This window comes from Lepidothrix coronata, unplaced genomic scaffold (genome assembly GCF_001604755.1).
Source record: "Lepidothrix coronata isolate B3197 unplaced genomic scaffold, Lepidothrix_coronata-1.0 Scaffold148, whole genome shotgun sequence".
NCBI lineage: Eukaryota > Metazoa > Chordata > Aves > Passeriformes > Pipridae > Lepidothrix > Lepidothrix coronata.
In genome coordinates this window covers 924,516-941,286 of record NW_016690328.1, presented here as the reverse complement: position 1 = coordinate 941,286, position 16,771 = coordinate 924,516, and the positions used below count along the sequence as shown (strand labels likewise).

General features: G+C 46.3%; 1 protein-coding gene across 6 annotated transcripts in view; it reads right to left on the bottom strand.

The window, feature by feature from the left end:
• TSNARE1 (t-SNARE domain containing 1) overlaps positions 1-16,771 on the bottom strand; it is a 479,220-nt gene that overhangs the window by 424,637 nt on the left and 37,812 nt on the right. For 5 of the 6 annotated variants that reach the window (XM_017828461.1, XM_017828456.1, XM_017828462.1 and 2 more), the window contains one exon: positions 9,191-9,238. The exons of the other annotated variant lie outside the window; for it this stretch is intronic. The gene's annotated coding sequence lies outside the window, so the exon portion shown is untranslated. The remainder of the gene's footprint in view (positions 1-9,190; positions 9,239-16,771) is intronic. 6 annotated transcript variants of the gene reach the window in all.

The following is a 16,771-nucleotide window of genomic DNA, read 5'->3' as shown; positions in this document are numbered from 1 at the left end:
ACAGCACGGGGCTCTGCCAGGGCACTTTTCCTTGGATAACACCAGATTCTTACAAACCCTGTCACAGCCTTGCCAAAGGTGATTTAACTTGGTGTGACAGAGTCACAAAGCTCTTCAACATCAAGATTAGTTATGACATAATAGAAAGCCTATCAACTTTCAGTCCTGTAAATATTAACTTTCAAAAGCTACTTCAAAACACAGTCTTTTGGCTTTTTTGAAGGAGAAAATTGTTTACCCTTTCAATACCATGAGTCAGCTCCTCCACTACCCAACTTTTTCTCTCTCCTTGTTCTAATTAATCACAAACCCAAAGTTTTACAATTTATTGTAAATAACCCATCAGCCTGTAGATTCTCTTACCCCCCCATATTCCTCTCTCACTATATGTAATTATATGCTAAGTTAGACAGTAAACTTCCATAATTTGCTTTTAGTTAGGGCTACACTAAAGCAGCAGCAGAGATTACAGAGGTTATTGTAAAGACAGTTCTTAGAAGACAATTTGAGCTCTTTATCAGAGTTGTCATATTTTATAGTGGTTGTGAGAGAAAAGACCACTTAGTCCAGCAAAGGCCAAAAGCCTCTGCAGAGCAGGTCTGGGAAAACTTCAGATCAGCCAAGGAACAGCATTCAGAATTATGAAATGGTTTGGATTGGAAGGGACATTAAAGACCATCCCACTCCAACCCCCGCCATGGGCAGGGACACCTTCCGCTAGACCAGGTTGCTCCAAGCCCCATCCAACCTGGCCTTGGACACTGTCAGAAACAGTTTCCTCTAAAAAACTCCCCATTGCATTAAATCCCACATTCAGCACTGCCTGTGGGTATCCATCATGGAACCACAGCTCAACAGGAGGTGCTGTGGGTTCAGATGAAGCATTTGGGAACCACCACTGTGCCAGAACAGGATTCCATGGCTGGGAGAGTTGGGGTTGCTCAGCTCGGAGAAGAGAAGGCTCCAGGGACAACTTAGAGCTCCTTCCAATGCCTAAATGGGCTATAAGAAAGATGGGGAGAAACCTTTTAGCAGGATCTGTTGTGATAGGACAAGGGGTGATGGTTTTAAGCTAAAAGTCAAAGTTGATTAAGATTAGATATAAAGAAGGTTTTTACAGTGTTGGTGGTAAAACACTGGAAAAGGCTGTCCAGAGAGGAGGTGGCTGCTCCATCCCTGGAAATGTTCAAGGACAGGTTGGATGGGGCTCTGAGTAACCTGAGTTGATTGGAGATGTCCCTGGTCATTGCAGGGGGGTTGGACTTATGGTCTTTAAAGGTCTCTTCCAACCTGAACTACTCTCTGATTCATGTCTTATAGTTTTCCGGCATTGAACTTCTTAGTTTAACCTGCTTTCACTTCTCCTCACTGTAGAAACTGGGAAAGAATAAGGAAGGAAAGGACAAAGGAAAATGGAAGGAAAAAATGGAAGGAAAAGGCACAGAAAGGAAAAAGAAAAGGAACACAGTCTGCAGAGAAAGGGAAGGGGAGGAGATGGGGGAAGGGGAAGGGGAAGAGGAAGGGGAAGGGAAATATCTGGTCCAATTTTTCCTGTTCCAATTTACAGGGTGGAGAAAGAATAGAAATAACTCCCTTTCCTTAAGTGGCACTGGGAGGGTCTGGAGCTATTTAAAAATACATTGCTATGCCAAATTTAGTAATTTCTAAAGAAACCAATGCCCCCAGCCACAGGTTGCTGTTTGCCAACAGAGGTTCTTCCACGTGCTTCAGTTGCTGAGCTCTGGTCAACACGTGACGTAATTTTATTTCTTTCATCACACAAACACCCACAGCCCAACAAAAGGCTGGGAATAAGTGCAGAGGGAGAAACAGACTGTTTAATGCCACTGGCAACAGCTTAATGGGAAAGCACAGATATTTTAAATTACTTTTTAATCACTTCTAGATCTTTTCCCCCCAAATTGTAACTACTCACTGAACAACTGCACCTTGTTCAGAGGCAGCAGCGCCCGGCGGGCACAGACAATATTTTGCATTCAGCAAGGATGCTTTGATCCCAGTGAGGCTTTTGGAATAATATTCACACACAAAAGCACTGAAGTTGAGACTTATTAACTCTCTGTTTGCAGGTTTTCTTTATTTCTTTCTGCATTTATTTATTTTTATGTTCAGTTCTGAAAAAAACAAACCAACATAGATTTCTTCATTCTGCTTCCCAACTGCTCTCTCAAAAATGAGAGAGAACATTTTTTCGAACTCAAAATATATTCCTAACTCAAATGTTTCCAAGGCAAGATCCTTCCTGGCTGGTCAGCTTGAGCCAGAGCAGATCATCTCAGGCAATTATGTTGTTGAGGAGACTGGGACTGATGACATGAACCAACCTTTGGAACCACTTTAAACCAGCAAAAGCATTGATTCAAACCATCTTGAAATGCAAAAACACTCCATCAGTGCCAGGCACTGTATTTTGTCCCTGCTTGACTTTATGAACTCTCCTGCCCTGCTATAGGTTGTACCTGTCTGGAAGATGAAGGTGGGAAGAGGAGCTGAGATGGGAATTCACCAGGAATTTCAGTTTCACCAGCATTTCAAATTTTATAGGAAAACTGTCATTTTAGAAGACAGTGGTGTCCTTTCCCTCGGAATTCATGCACCAGCAGATTTGGTGGTGCCACAGGGTTTCCTTATCTTAGTGTTTGATGCGGGCTCAGTATGTTTTTGGGTTCTGGAGACCATTCCTGTGCAATCCCTGCTTGTTTGCCTTCCCTCCGCTCTGCAGCTGCCAAGAAAATCCTCTTCCAAACCTACACACAGCTCAACATTGTGATCCATATCTGAGGGATGTTGATCACAGTGTTGAACTGTGTGTAGGTTTGGAAGAGGATTCTGTTGTTGGAACAAAATTATCTTTAAGGTTCCTTCCAACCCAAACCATTCCATGATTCCCAGAGAACCCTCTCTAACACCACCCCATACATGGTATCTCCATCTTTGCATAGTGGGAGAGGACAGAAAAGAAGAGGAAAGATCCCCACCAAGGCTCCATAAAATAAATTTGCAGCAAGGTGGCTGGAGAACTGCCACCTCATTCAGCTTAAATATAAATATGTTCAGCCTTTTGGATCTCCAAAGGCAGAAGTAACTCTCATCAGCTTCTTCTTCATTGTTCAGGAAAACAAAAAGGACATCTGGATTTGCCTCTTTTGCAGGTACCTTGCATGACGCCCAGTGCACCAGCTGCCACCCCAAACCTGCCTGGCTGTGCAGGAGGTGTTTTTAAAACACACCCAAAAAAATCCAAACCTGGCAAGGGGGAATGAACAGGAAGTTGTAAGGCCCAGGGACGCAGACAATCCAAAATATGCTGATGTGCCCTGAAAAACTGGAGGCTGCAGCCAAAAAGTCCAGCCTGACACAGGACAGTTTAATTGGCAGCTCCCTGCACGAAGTTTGAAGGTGGTTGCACAGATGTCTTTGCCTTAAGATAATGAGTAACATGCTCTTAATTGTGGAACTTGGGCTTCTGCAAATTCCAAGTCAAAAGAGAAAAATCAATCCCTCTCTTCCTTTTAAAAATGGATACATAAATAAATCAAGGTAAATCGTCAGCCCCATCACAGAATCCCAAGCAGAAGTTCGTAGCCATTTGACAGAGGGAGGTCAAGGACACTCATCTTTCCCCCAGTCCACCTTAGAAGCAAAAGAGGACATTGATAGGCTGGAAAATAGCCCCCACCTGACTTGTGATTGCTACTGTACAGGGAGAACTGGGAACAACACGGAATTTCCATACTCCACGTGTTTTCAGGTGCCGGTGCTTGGTCCAAAGAACTGCACAGGAAAACTTTCATCAATCTCTTAATATGTGGTGGGGATTAACCCCATTTTTGAAGCTGACAGACATTCAGGAGCTGCCCTCAGCAATAGCTACTGAAATAACTGTCCTTCACTTCCCTGTATCCCCCCACACATCTCAAAGAAAATCATAGAATCATGGAATGGTTTGAGTGGGAAGAGACCTCATTCCAATGTCACAGGCAGTGACACCTTCCACTGTCCCAGGTTGCTCCAAGCCCTGTCCAACCTGGCTTTGAACACTTCCAGGGATGGGGTAGCCACAGCTTCTCTGGGAAACCTGTGCCAGTGTCTCGCCACCCTCACAGGGAAGAATTTCTTCCCAATATCCAATCTAAACCTGTCCTATGGTAGTGTGAAGCCATTCCCCCTTATCCTGTCATTCCAGGCCCTTGTCCAGAGTCCCTCTCCATTTCTCTTGGAGTCCCTTTAGGCACTGGAAAGTGCTCTAAGGTCTCCCCAGAACCTTCTCTTCTCTGAGTTGAACAGCCCCCGCTCTCTCAGGAGAGTCGCTGCAGCCCTCTGATCATAAATTCCTTCACATCCAGGTTTTCCCCATCTGAGGAGCTCTCCCAAATCACAAGGAACCCTCTGCCCATGTGGTGCATGGCAGACACCTCCCACAGCCAGACAGCAACGTTCGCATCCAACCACGGAAAGCTCCCCTCTGTTTGCAATGCTCTGCCCTGCCAAACACAAAGTGGGAGAACACCTTCCTACTTCTTCAGGGAAGACCAGGGAATCTGTGCAGATCCCGAGTTACTTGGAGGCAGCATTTCTCAACAAAGACAACCGAGGGAGTTCAGAGCAGCAACTCTTCCAGTGCCAAGAAGATCAGGATGGTGGCCCGGCAAATCAGCAATCCCAATACACCACATTAAGCTTTTGTCAGAGCTGTCACTTTGAGGAGAGTTTGCTACAAACCCGACACAGTGATTATCTTGTTCCCTTGCAGGAATGCAGGGACGGAGAGGCAGGGAAAAAGCAGCAGGATGGATGCCACAGGCTCTGTGGAGGCGAAGCCAGCACTGCTCACTGAGCAGGGACCACCACACCAGGGAAATCTGGCCAGAAACCACCCCAGTGCTGAAATGCTGGCCAAGAAACTGGTTTGAGGAAACACAGGAAATGCTAACAGCCTGGAGACATTGCCCAGTGCTCTGAGATGGGGGTGCACTTATGCCAAACCTCAGGACATCCAGCCAAAGGCAGGCGTGGGTGGTTATCAGATTAACCCACCACCCAGGGAGAAGGTTTTTTGGGTCACCACACTGTGCACGTCACATGCTGACAACTGGGAATGCTGCACAAGGATGTTGTAGAATGGATCCTTTTCCTCTCCATACACACTCAATGGCATCCCACAGAGCAGTGTCACAAGGAATCACATGAGGGATGAGGATATGGAGCAGCCTGTTGGGAGAGGAGCAATGGAAAGCCAAGTCTACCAGTGAGTCCACAGAAGAATGACAAGATTGTTTAGCCTGGAAAACAACTTTAGGATCATTTAGTCCAACGACTAACCCAGCGCCACCAAGGCCACCACTGACCATGTCCCCAGCTGCCACATCCACACATTTTTTAAGTTCTTCCAGGGATGGTGAATCCACCATTTCCCTGGGCAGCCTCTTCCAATGCTTGATATCACTTTCAGTGCAGATTTTTTTCCTAATATCCAACCCAAACCTCTCCTGGCACCACTTGAGGCCATTTCCTCTCGTCCCTTCATCAGCTTTGAGCCTTTGAATGTGCCCTTGGAAAAACAACGCCCCCAATTCCTTCACACCCCTAAAGACAAAATCAGCACATGATGAAACAGTACATGAAAAGCAGCATTTGTGAAGTTCACCAGCAACACCTGAAAAGATCACGATGGGGATAATGAGAAAATGCAACAAGATTTAGCAAGGACCTGGGCACAATAAGGGCATCAACCCATACATGTTAAATCTCCACTTGGTTTAACTAAAAAAGGTATATTTTACATGCAGTTTCGTGCACATGTATGTATTTTTAAGCACTGATACAAAACGCTGATTTTTCCAACCACCTCTACATGAAAGCACAAGTGGCCAGTCAGAAAAAAAGAAGAAAGAAAACCACTTGGTCACACAGGAAAAGTTTGAGCAGTGAAGCTGATGCTCAGTGCTCCCACCTGGACACAAATCCAGGCAGAGGCTTAGCCCCAGTCAACCTCTCACTTGCGTAACCTGAATGGCTGAAGAATGGGTCAGGCCAGTTGAACAATGTCCCCAGGGAGGACCTGCTGGTCTACTTAGCATGGAGTGGCCTCTCCAGACCTCAGTAGCCTCCAGCAAACACTTGGTCATGTGGATGAAGCAGGTTGGGGCCAGGGAGTACATTTTGCTTGTGCCCTGCACACCCCTTCCAGCAAAAGTGCCTTCACTGGCACAGAGAATCAGGGAGCTAAAAACAACTCCACCGCCTGGACTTTCAGGGTCTCAGCAGGTGAAAAAGAGCAAATCTGAGCAGGAAGAGATAAGGTCTCTCTGCTGCAAGAGATGTCCTTCTGTAGCTTTGCTCTCAAAGCACCCCATGTGGCTACCAAACAGCAGGGCTTTCAAGAGCATCAAGAAGAGCATCCCACACCCAACCTGAAGCTGGGGTGACTCTCCCCAAACAGTTCCCACCTACTTTCCTCATCCTCACCTTGCAGCACATTGACAGGCAGAGCACCAGACCCAGGGTACACTTGGAGTGGGGAGAGGAAGATCAGCAACTGTCCAAGAGCACAAAGACAACACAGGAACAGTTGTGAGCTGGGACAGGTCAACACATTGACGGGGACCAAGATGTTGTCAGCGCAGCCAAGGACCATGAGGACAGCTGGGCAGAGATATCTTGGCCCCAGCTTGGCTGACACCATCAATGCATCTCTCGAAGGGTGATGGGACTTCCACATTCATCACACCTGGTGTCCTTCATTATTCACACCACCAACAATGCCCTGCATCAGGCTCGTGACTCCAGGTCCAGCAAAAGCAAGATGGGTCNCCACATTCATCACACCTGGTGTCCTTCATTATTCACACCACCAACAATGCCCTGCACCAGGCTCATGACTCCAGGCCCAGCAAAAGCAAGATGGGTCACAGATACAGAGACACCACAACAGTTATTTCCACCCTCACTGCTGGAACAATCTTCACCATCACGTGGTTGACTACAGCTTTCCAACCCATCGGTCTTGGCTGCTCCCAGAGGCCACACTCATAGAATAATCACAGAATCCTTTAGTTTGGATACGACCTCCAAGATCATTGAGCCGACCCTTTGACTGACCATTACCTTGTCAACAAGACCAGGACACTACGTGACATGTCCAGTCACTTCTTAAACACCTCCAGGGATGGTGACTTCACCACCTCTCTGGGCACCCCTTTCCAATGCTTAACAACACTTTCCATGAAGAAATTCTTTCTGATGTCTAAACTGAACCTTTCCTGATGCAGCTTGAGGCCATTTCCTCTTGTCCTGCCATTTACTACCTGGGAGAAGAGACTGACCCCCACCTGGCTACGACCTCCTTTAAGGTGGTTGTAGAGAGCAATAATGTCCCTCCTGAGCCTCCTTTTCTCCAGGCTGAGCCCCCCTCCTCAGCTCCCTCAGCTGCTTCTCATAAGACTTGTTCTCCAGACCCTTTCCCAGTTCCACTGCCCTTCTCTGGACCAGCTCCAGCACCTCAGTGTGTTTGTTGTCATGAGAGGTCCAGAACTGGACACAGGATTTGTGGTGCAGCCTCACCAGTGAGGAGTACAGAGGGAGAATCACTTCCCTGGTCCTGCTGGCCATGCTATTTTTGATACAACCCAGGATGTCACTGGCCTTCTTGGCCTTCTTCCCATGTAGCCAGTCCTTTGTGCCACATAGAAGAAAGTGCACACCAAAGCAAGATATGGAAAGGGAAAGCTGTAAAGTTGAGAAAAGATGCCTTCAGCAAGGTTTGTTTTAAGGCAAGAGTAGCTCATACTGAAAGGCAAATCCTCTGGTTTTCAGTCCAGACCCTTGTAGGAGGACGATTTATGCTCTCTCTCAAGCCAAATGTGGTACTGGGGGACTATTCAGGACAGCAGTAACACTTGCAGTTACTGCTGCAAGGAGATCCAGGGGCAATGAGCACCAGAATTTAGGGAAACATCACCTGTATCAAAAGGGACACTTGTCACACTGATTCAGCACCAGTGCCGCCACAGGAAAATGAGATTTACACAAAGCACTGCTCTCTCCCCAAATACGAGCCTTGCAGGTGAGGAATCAGAGCTGCTGCCTCAAGGGACACCAGGGAGGAGTCCTGTAACTCTGCACTAGCTCCCTACACCTCCAAGGGGAGCTAAAACAGTCAGGAGGGAAAGAATAGTCCCAGAAAAAGCCAGTGGAGCTTGGTTTTGGCTCTTTTGCCACTCCTGAATGTCGTCCTGGACCAAAAATCAATATCCTTGGGAGTGGACCAGTGAACATCCAAGGGACACAAGCATATCCCACCAGTGTGGCCCAGGACCAGCCCCCCTCCCTGCCTGTCACACTGCACAGGAGACCAGCAAGGCTTTACCACCCTGGCAGGAGCTTCCAAGATGAGGAACATGAAGTTAAACCTGAAGACCCACAGAACAACATGGTTTTCAGTAATTTCAGGGAATAGGGGACAGACTTTTTAGCAGGGCCTGCAGTAACAGGACAAGAGGTAATGGTTTTGAACTGAAAGAGGGTAGAGGTTCAGACCACAGAGAAGGAAGAAATTTTTTGTGATGAATGTGGCAAAACACTGGCACAAATTGCCCAAGGAGGTGGTAAATGCTCCATCTCTGGAAACATTCAAGGCCAGGCTGGATGAGTCTCTGAGCCACCTGATCCAGTGGAAGGTATCCCTGCCCATGGCAAGATAGTTGGACTTGATGACCTTCAAAGGTCCCTTCCAACCCAGACTCTTCTATGACTCCAATTCTGCACGAGATCTTTAAACACCCATGTGTTGGCCATTCCCTGCATTTAATTTTTTTCTGTACATAACAAACTCTAGAAATCAAAGACATGAAACCATCAAAGGACCAGCACAATGAGAAGGCAGGAAGAACACGAAAATATGGCCAAAGCTCTGAGACAGCTCTTGGAGAAGGTTGTTCTCCATGTGAGAAAAGATAACAACACCCTGGGACTCCCTCCCCAGCCTCACCACCAGAATTTCATAAACCAGTTCTCACTTTTCACAACTCAGTCCAAAAGCGAGGGAAATCCTATAAATGAAATCCAGGTGGGAAAAAAAAACATTTCTCAAGGGCAAAATTTTATTTGCATCTGCCTGAGCCCCATCATTCCATGTGCAGGGGACCCTCTCCTGAAGAGATGCTCTTACCAACTGCTTCCTTAGTCCTGCTCCCCCAGCCTTAGACTTTCTTTTAATCTGGAAGGAAAACCAAAACAACTGATTAGTACTGGGAAGAAAACTATTTCACTGACAAGGTTAAGGACATGGACACCATCAGCACCACGAGCTCTGGTGTCCAGACACAACCTGCAGCCTCTGAGCTGGGCTGTCAGAACAGGTACAAAAGCAAGTGTTGGTTCCTCAAAACATCACTGCTGAGTATGGGAACAGCATCTTCTTTTTAAAAGAAATTAGAAATAAACATCTAAAATTGCTAAGAGTTTTTAATATTTCCAGATTAGCAGAGGTGCAAAAGTAGGAGGGTTATAATTGGCTGCAAGATGCCTGAAAAAATAACAAATAACGAATTAAAACCTTCAATGGAAAAGGGGAATCCCTTGCTTAATTGTCCAGCCTTCTTTAAGATCCCAAACCTGCCATGGGAGGAACACTCTGGTTGTAATCCAGTTAAGCATTTCAGTGTCTGTTAAACTTGAGAGAAGAGAGAGTCCTGCCAAATCAAGGTCTTGGCTGGTTGTCTCTCTCTCATTCTGGCCATCAAACATACACACACATCCCTACCTTCCAAGAACTTCCAAATTTAGCTTTTATTCCAGGAACAACACCTCTTGGCTATAAAAGCACCCAATTCTGCAAGGAAAAAGCAACAGTGGGAGGTAGGTCCTGCACTAGATGAGCACCAGGCAGCTCTCAAGAGCTTGCTTTGTTCAATTAACACCAGAGAGGACGCCCTTCACACACTGTATTTAGCTCCTATACTGCTCTGTGCTGAATATTTTTAAAATCCTATTGCATTAATAAACATTTCCTGTATAAACACTACATACTAACTCCATTCTCCATATAGAAAAGTCAGTAAAAAAAACAAGATGCAATTTCCTCAGGCAGAAAAATTCAGAGATAAAATTGCAGCAATGATTTATATCTGCCCATAGCAGCAATCCCAGCCTTGAGTGACCTCTCTGCAAACACACCAAGGCAATTACACGCAGTGGCAGCCGAATTTCCCCTCCCGGAGAAGCAGCTTCTTGGTGCTGGGTGTGAGAAACATCAAAAGGTACAATGAAAAATATTCGTGTAACTGAGCAGGCTGGGGACAACCAGCCTAGAGGTTTAATCAGGATTTGGATCAAATTGTGTGAGGGGTTTTGTAAGCATCGATTTTATTGAGTTGTTACAGCTGGAGGATGTAATTCCCAACGACCCGCCGATTTAACCTATGGAAATCACCATCGGCCAACTCAGCTCAGTCCTCCCACTCCATCCCCTCTTGTTTGCCATAGTGTTCATTAGCAGATGAGTGGTAAATCCACCTCATCCTTCAGCATCCTACACTTGGAACATGCCCAGTAGCCCTCTCATGTCCTCTTGGTAAGGTAAAACTCACCTAACAGGGAAAACACAAACTTTTTAAAAGCCACCAGCCATAGCTGGCAGCTGACAGAAGAAATGCTCCCAGTTTATTAGAATCAGAGAATGATTTCAGGTTGGAAAAGACCTCTAAGGTCAATGAGTCCAACCATTAACCCAGCACTGCCAAGGCCACCACTAACCCATGTCCCCAAGTGACACATCCACACATCTTTTAAATACCTCCAGGAATAGTGACTCAGCACTGCCCTGGGCAGCCTATTCCAAAGTTTGACAACCCTATCCATCATGAAATTTTTCCTAATATCCGATCTGAACATCCCTGGTGCAACCTGAGGCCATTTCCTCTTGTCCTGTCACTTGCTACTTGACCGACATGGGCAGGACAAGGCGACGTTGGGACCAGATGATTTTTAAGGTCCACTCCACACCCTCAGCATTCTATGATTCCATGATTTTATGGTTCTGGGTTCAGCCTGACAGTTCCTTGTATTGCCTAGGACATCCTTGTTCCAGCTTTTTATTGAGCCACACCATCATTGCTCTTTGTTGTAAGGATGTTTCCTCTGCTGGGCATCCCAGAGTCCCTTTCCTTCACCTCATTTCTTTAGGAAGGAAAACAAGCAGCAGGGGCTGAGGGCTGGGAACTTGTGACTTCAGCTGCCAGCCTCTCCTCCAGGAAAAGAAACTTAGGAAGAGTATGATGAAGAGCGTGTAAGAGGTGCATTTAGGTCTGGGTTTCAATCATCCCACGCTCCCTATCCCTGTTTACTGCAGGATTTTGCTAGGAAGAGCTAAAACCTGGAAGACTCTCCATCAGGAGAAAGAAATAGAGCAGCATGACCTTAAGGGAGCATGAAGAGAATTCTCACAAGCAAAAAGATCCAAATACCAGAAATTCCAGATCCCATCTGCTACCCAAAAGGGGTGATCTCTCCTCTCCCCCTGAGATGTTTACAACGGGGAAACCCTCTCATCCTCCCCAGCTCAGCAGTCACCCAGGTGCTTTGAGTCTTCTCCAATCTGCTCCACCTACACTTGCATGTGCAAAACAAACCCCAGGGCAGCTGTGTTTTCCCCAGCAGAGCAAAACAGCAGACTTGGAGAGAAGAGATCTGTCTGGGAAGCAAACGTGGTGAAAAGCATCCATGATGAGTGTGCCCAAGGGCAAGATCAGCCATTCATGGGAATGGCCAAGAAGCGGGAGAAGGTATTTTGATGCTGGAGATGATAGATGGAAACATGTTAAGATTTTCCAAGAAAGGCAGAGAGGCTGGGAGAACCTCACACTGAAGCTTTAAAAGGTAGGAGGAAGAGCAGCTCAAACAAGGCCAACAAAGTCACAAGGGATTCAACCCCTATGTTTTTTCCCTTTTTCTTCTTTGTCTGAAGGGTTCAGCCACGAAATGAAACGATTTCTGCCTGCACTGAGAGAGGAAATGCTCCTGTTTAGGTGAGATTAATTTCAGGATTGTGGCCAGACTCAGGAAATTGGTGGCAGAAATCCTTCATAGCTGGATAACAAGGTTTGCAGGTTTATGAGTAATTCTCCTGAATTATGTGCCCAGCACCTTGGGTGTGGGTGACACGTTCATTCCTCCCCTCCCTTTTTGAATGGAAAATGTCATCCAGGCACACAAACACAATATTTATTAAAAAAAGAATAAAAATAGCAACAACACAATTCATGAGGTGGAGGCAGAGATTGTATCTCGCTCGCACAATGTCCAACACAGCTGCTCTGTAGAGGAATTTGCCTGGTGGGTTTTCCAGGAGTGTCCCCAAGCTGCATCACAACCACAATGTACATCATGTCCCCATAACCTAAGGAGCCTCTGGGGTGGAAAATGGGACAGCACCAAGACAAATCAACAAAAACACTCCCCTGTACATCTCTGTTATAACAATCTTTTTGATATGGAGAGATCAATCCAGGCTTCCTCACTGCAACATTCCCATCCTCACTGCTGAGCCACCTCGGATCCTTAAGCCTGGTCCTACAAACACTGCAGGGACCAACTGAAGTTTTAACGCTGTCAGAGCTCAGCTGCAAAGAAACTGAAGAGAGGGAAGAGCAGCCTTTTTGTGAAGATGTCTCTGCTCCATCTGGATCCATCACCTTCCATTACTCAACTGCCTTTCTGGGAATTCTCCACGCCTTCCCCCATGTCATGCCCAGGCACCAGACATGAAAATAGCTTCCGACAGCTCCTGCTGGCAGGACAACGGCTCCGTTTCTCCTGGAGGATGAATGAGCAGATGGGACCAGTGGAAGATGGCTGAGCTAGAGCTGGACAACTGGAGTCTTTCCAATCCAGTAACTACAATCCAAAAGGATGCAAAGATCCTTCAGGGTCAGAACCTTTTTCCGAGGGGTAGGAACAGGGTCAAGGAATACGCAGGTTACCAACAGGCTGTACAGACTAAATTCTGTCTGCGTGGTTGGTTTTACTGTTCCCCAAATTCCTGCTTTGCCTGCTTATTCCCCAGTCAACCCAGCGTGTTATCCCAGGAAAACAAGCACAATACTGAGGAGTTTTGAAACTAATACGATGGGCTGGTGAGCATCTTCCGTCAGGCAGAACTAAAATTAAAATGCACACCCGCCCTCGCCTCACTCCCTGAAATTCCTCAGGCAGAAACTTCCCTGCGTCACATCAAGAGACTCCGACAGCTGAAGGAGCTGATGGGAAGCTGCACTTACAGCTGCTAACAGACTTCAGAGCAGGGTTCCAGCTCCACCACCATGTCTGCTCCAGCAGACCAGCCACAAGGCTGCTTCTAGAGCAGTTCCCTCCATGCACAGGGGTGACATTCAATCCCCCAACACAAATGGGTGGGAGAGGAACAGAGGAATAGTAGTTGCCCAATATTTTGGAGCAGGAAAAGGCAACCATGAGTTTTTTTCCCTCAGAAAACATTGCTGAAGGGCTCATGCATGTTGTGGCTATCCCATCACCCTGACACAGGAGAAATGAAAATAGAAGCCAGGAGAAAATTGATTCAGCTTCTGTAAAAACCTCAAGGAACAGGTGGCAGCAAACACAGAGTTTGGGGACTACACCATTATGACCTGTCACAAGGCAGAAAGAGCTTCTGAGAACCAAAGAATCATAGAATGGTTTAGGTTGAAAGGGACCTTAAAGACCATCTCATTCCATCCCGCTGCCATGGACAGGGACATCTTCCACTAGACGAGGTTGCTCAGGGTCCCATCCAACTTGGCCTTGGACACTTCCAGGGATGGGAAATCCACAACTTCTCTGAGCAACCTGTGCCAGGGCCTCACCACCCTCACAGCGAAGAATTTCTTCCTGATATCTAATCTAAGCTTGCTCTCTTTTTGAAGCCATTCTCCTAGTCCTGCCACTCCATCCCTTGTCCAAAGTCCCTCTCCAGCTCTCTTGGAGCCCCTTTAGGTGCTGGAAGGGGTTCTAAAGTCTCCCTGGAGCCTTCTAGTTTCCAGGCTGGACGTCCCCAAGTCTCTCAGCCTGTCTCCAGAGCAGAGGTGTTCCAGCCCTGTGATCAACTTAGTGGCCCTTCATCTGAACCATCTGTGGAAGCGTCTCCACCCTCGATGCACATCAACTACTCACCTACAGAGAAGTTTTGGGCAAAGATGTAACTCTGCAGTACCAGACCAGAGCAAAACCCTGATATCTGAGCTACACCTAGACTTAGGATTCCGCAAGTCCAGCTGAGATGAGCAATTCTAAAAGAGGGAACACTCAGACAGACACTGACCCACAGCCCTGAAGTCACTGTGAAAACCCTGGTTAACAGTGAGGCACCAATACAACAAGCCAAGTCATTCCCGAGGTTTTGCTGCAAGCCCCAACTGATAATTTTTTTCAAATTATCTCCATCATGGATAGGGGTGACAGTTCCTTCATGGCTCATCACACTACCAGGACCACAGCAAGAACACTGACACCCTCTCAGACACCTTCTGGGACAGCAAACACAGCTGCCTGCACTTCATGGCTGTTTTGGGGTTCAAATTGAGATGCAAACTGCTGCCAAAACAACCACCACAGAGGAGCTGTTGCTCTTTCTCTTCAAATATGGAGACACTTTCCATTTTCTTCCCTCCCCGTCCCTCGATTTTACCAGATTTCCTATAGAAGGAAACAGGAATTGCACGACTCAGAGGGAGAATCATCTTCTCCCCACATGCACCCAAGTAGTTGGGTGAGACACCATCTTCTGTCCCAGGCCACTGGTATCACACCAACCACCCCTGGCACAGCTCTGGGAAAACACAGCCAAGACAAGAAGCAGCACAACCAAGAGCCAGAAGCCAGAATTACAGGACTGTCCCGGCTGTGATGAACTGAAAGAGGTTTTCCTTCAAGAAGCCACCAAGCCAAACATGAAGGTCCTCATCCCACGTCCAGAGGAGGTCATGGGAGGAGAATTCTGCAACTTGCTGCATGGAAGAGGCTCTGTGGGATAAGGTTGGGATGATCAGTGTGGACAGGGAATAAAAACTATGCCCAGGAACAAAGTGAAAGCAACAACTCTTAGCGATGCCCGCAGTATCTCACACACTGTGCTGACTTGCCTCCTTCACGTGCTTGAAATTTTTGGAAAACACTGGAATATATTTTCCATTGCCTCCACTTCTGTTGCATTTTTATTGTGGTTCCCAAATGTTAAAACACTGAAAAAGTGGAGTGGGGATTGGTAAGGCACATTCTCAGAGGCACCGTGGGAAGATGGGTCCTCTGATGGAGGAAGAGAAATCTGAAAACAGCTTCTTGTAACAAAATTCCTGCCAAAGGAACAATGCCAGAAGGTGATGCCCCGAAAAATTGCCCCATTCACTTGATAGTGCACAGATATCACAGCCCCCACAGCTGTTTGCACAGTTATGATCCTTCCTTATCCCTCACAGAGCTGACAGCAACCCGTGTAGGATCTGGAGATCCAGTGCAGGGGAAGACAACTCCCCAGGGCATAAAGACATCAGCACATTTCAGCAAGGCCTTTAGAGTCAGTTATCTGATGTTTTAGACTCCACTGATGGCATTTATGAATTTAAAAATGCATATAAAGCTTCAACATCCTCTCCCAGTCACTCTCTTTAGGATGCAAATGCAACTTAACACAATTAGGCAGGACAGAAAGCCCAGTTGTTGAGCATCCCAGTTGTCGAGCAAGAAAAAGGGATACCAGCTCAACAGGCAGGCTGGGCAAAAGCATGTTGTCATCATCCAGATGGTTTTGTGATCAGCATGGGACTGTGCAAAGAGGAACAGCACTTTTCCAAAAGGCATCGAGCCCTGCTACAAGAAAAAAATGAAAATTGAAAAATAATAATAATAATAAAGTAAAATAAATCAATTAATCCCATATTCGTTAGCAGGAAAACAAAGCACTTCATTAAAAAAACAAATCTAATCTTTAGGACTGGGAAAACCCCAGACTTCAAGAAAGTTGTCTGGGCACATTATCCCATTTACAGATGTAAATGAAGCAGGGAAGGAGTAAATGAAGGAGGGGAGGTTTAGATCAGATTTTAGGAAGAAATTCTTTACTATAAGGATGGTGAGGGACTGGAACAGGTGCTCAGAGAGATTGTGGATTCCTCATTTCTGGAATTGTTCAACGCCATATTGGATGGGGCTCTGAGTAACCTGGTCTAGTGGAAGGTGTTCCTACCCATGGAAGGGAGTTGGAATGAGATGATCTTTAAGGTTCCTTCCAACCCAAACCATTCCATGATTTTATGATTTTTTGTGTTATCTGAAACTCTCACCATTGACGTAGAGGAGAGAGGAGAGAGAAAAGGAGAAAGCTCTTGGCACGAGGCTTGAAGATCCTGAAGGTATTTATTTCTGTTGCTAAAGTTTCAGTTTTGAACTGAGAATCTGACAAAGTGTCTGGAGGTACCTTGAAACGTTTCCCCTCACGACTGCTCTTTGCAAAGGAGAAGCAGCTTGAAATTGGCAGGAAGTAGATATTTCTGTATAATTTGCCATCTTCCACAGAAAAATCAATCATCCCTAATTCCAGGTTTTTTCTTTTTTTTTTTTCTATTAAAAGACCTACATAAAACATTTCTGTTATTGCAGACTGCAATTAAAATAAAAAAACCTAAAAAAAGAAGCAGATTTATTAATCAAATTTTCTGGAGCACCTCTGTTATGAAGACAGGATGAGAGAGTTGGAGAG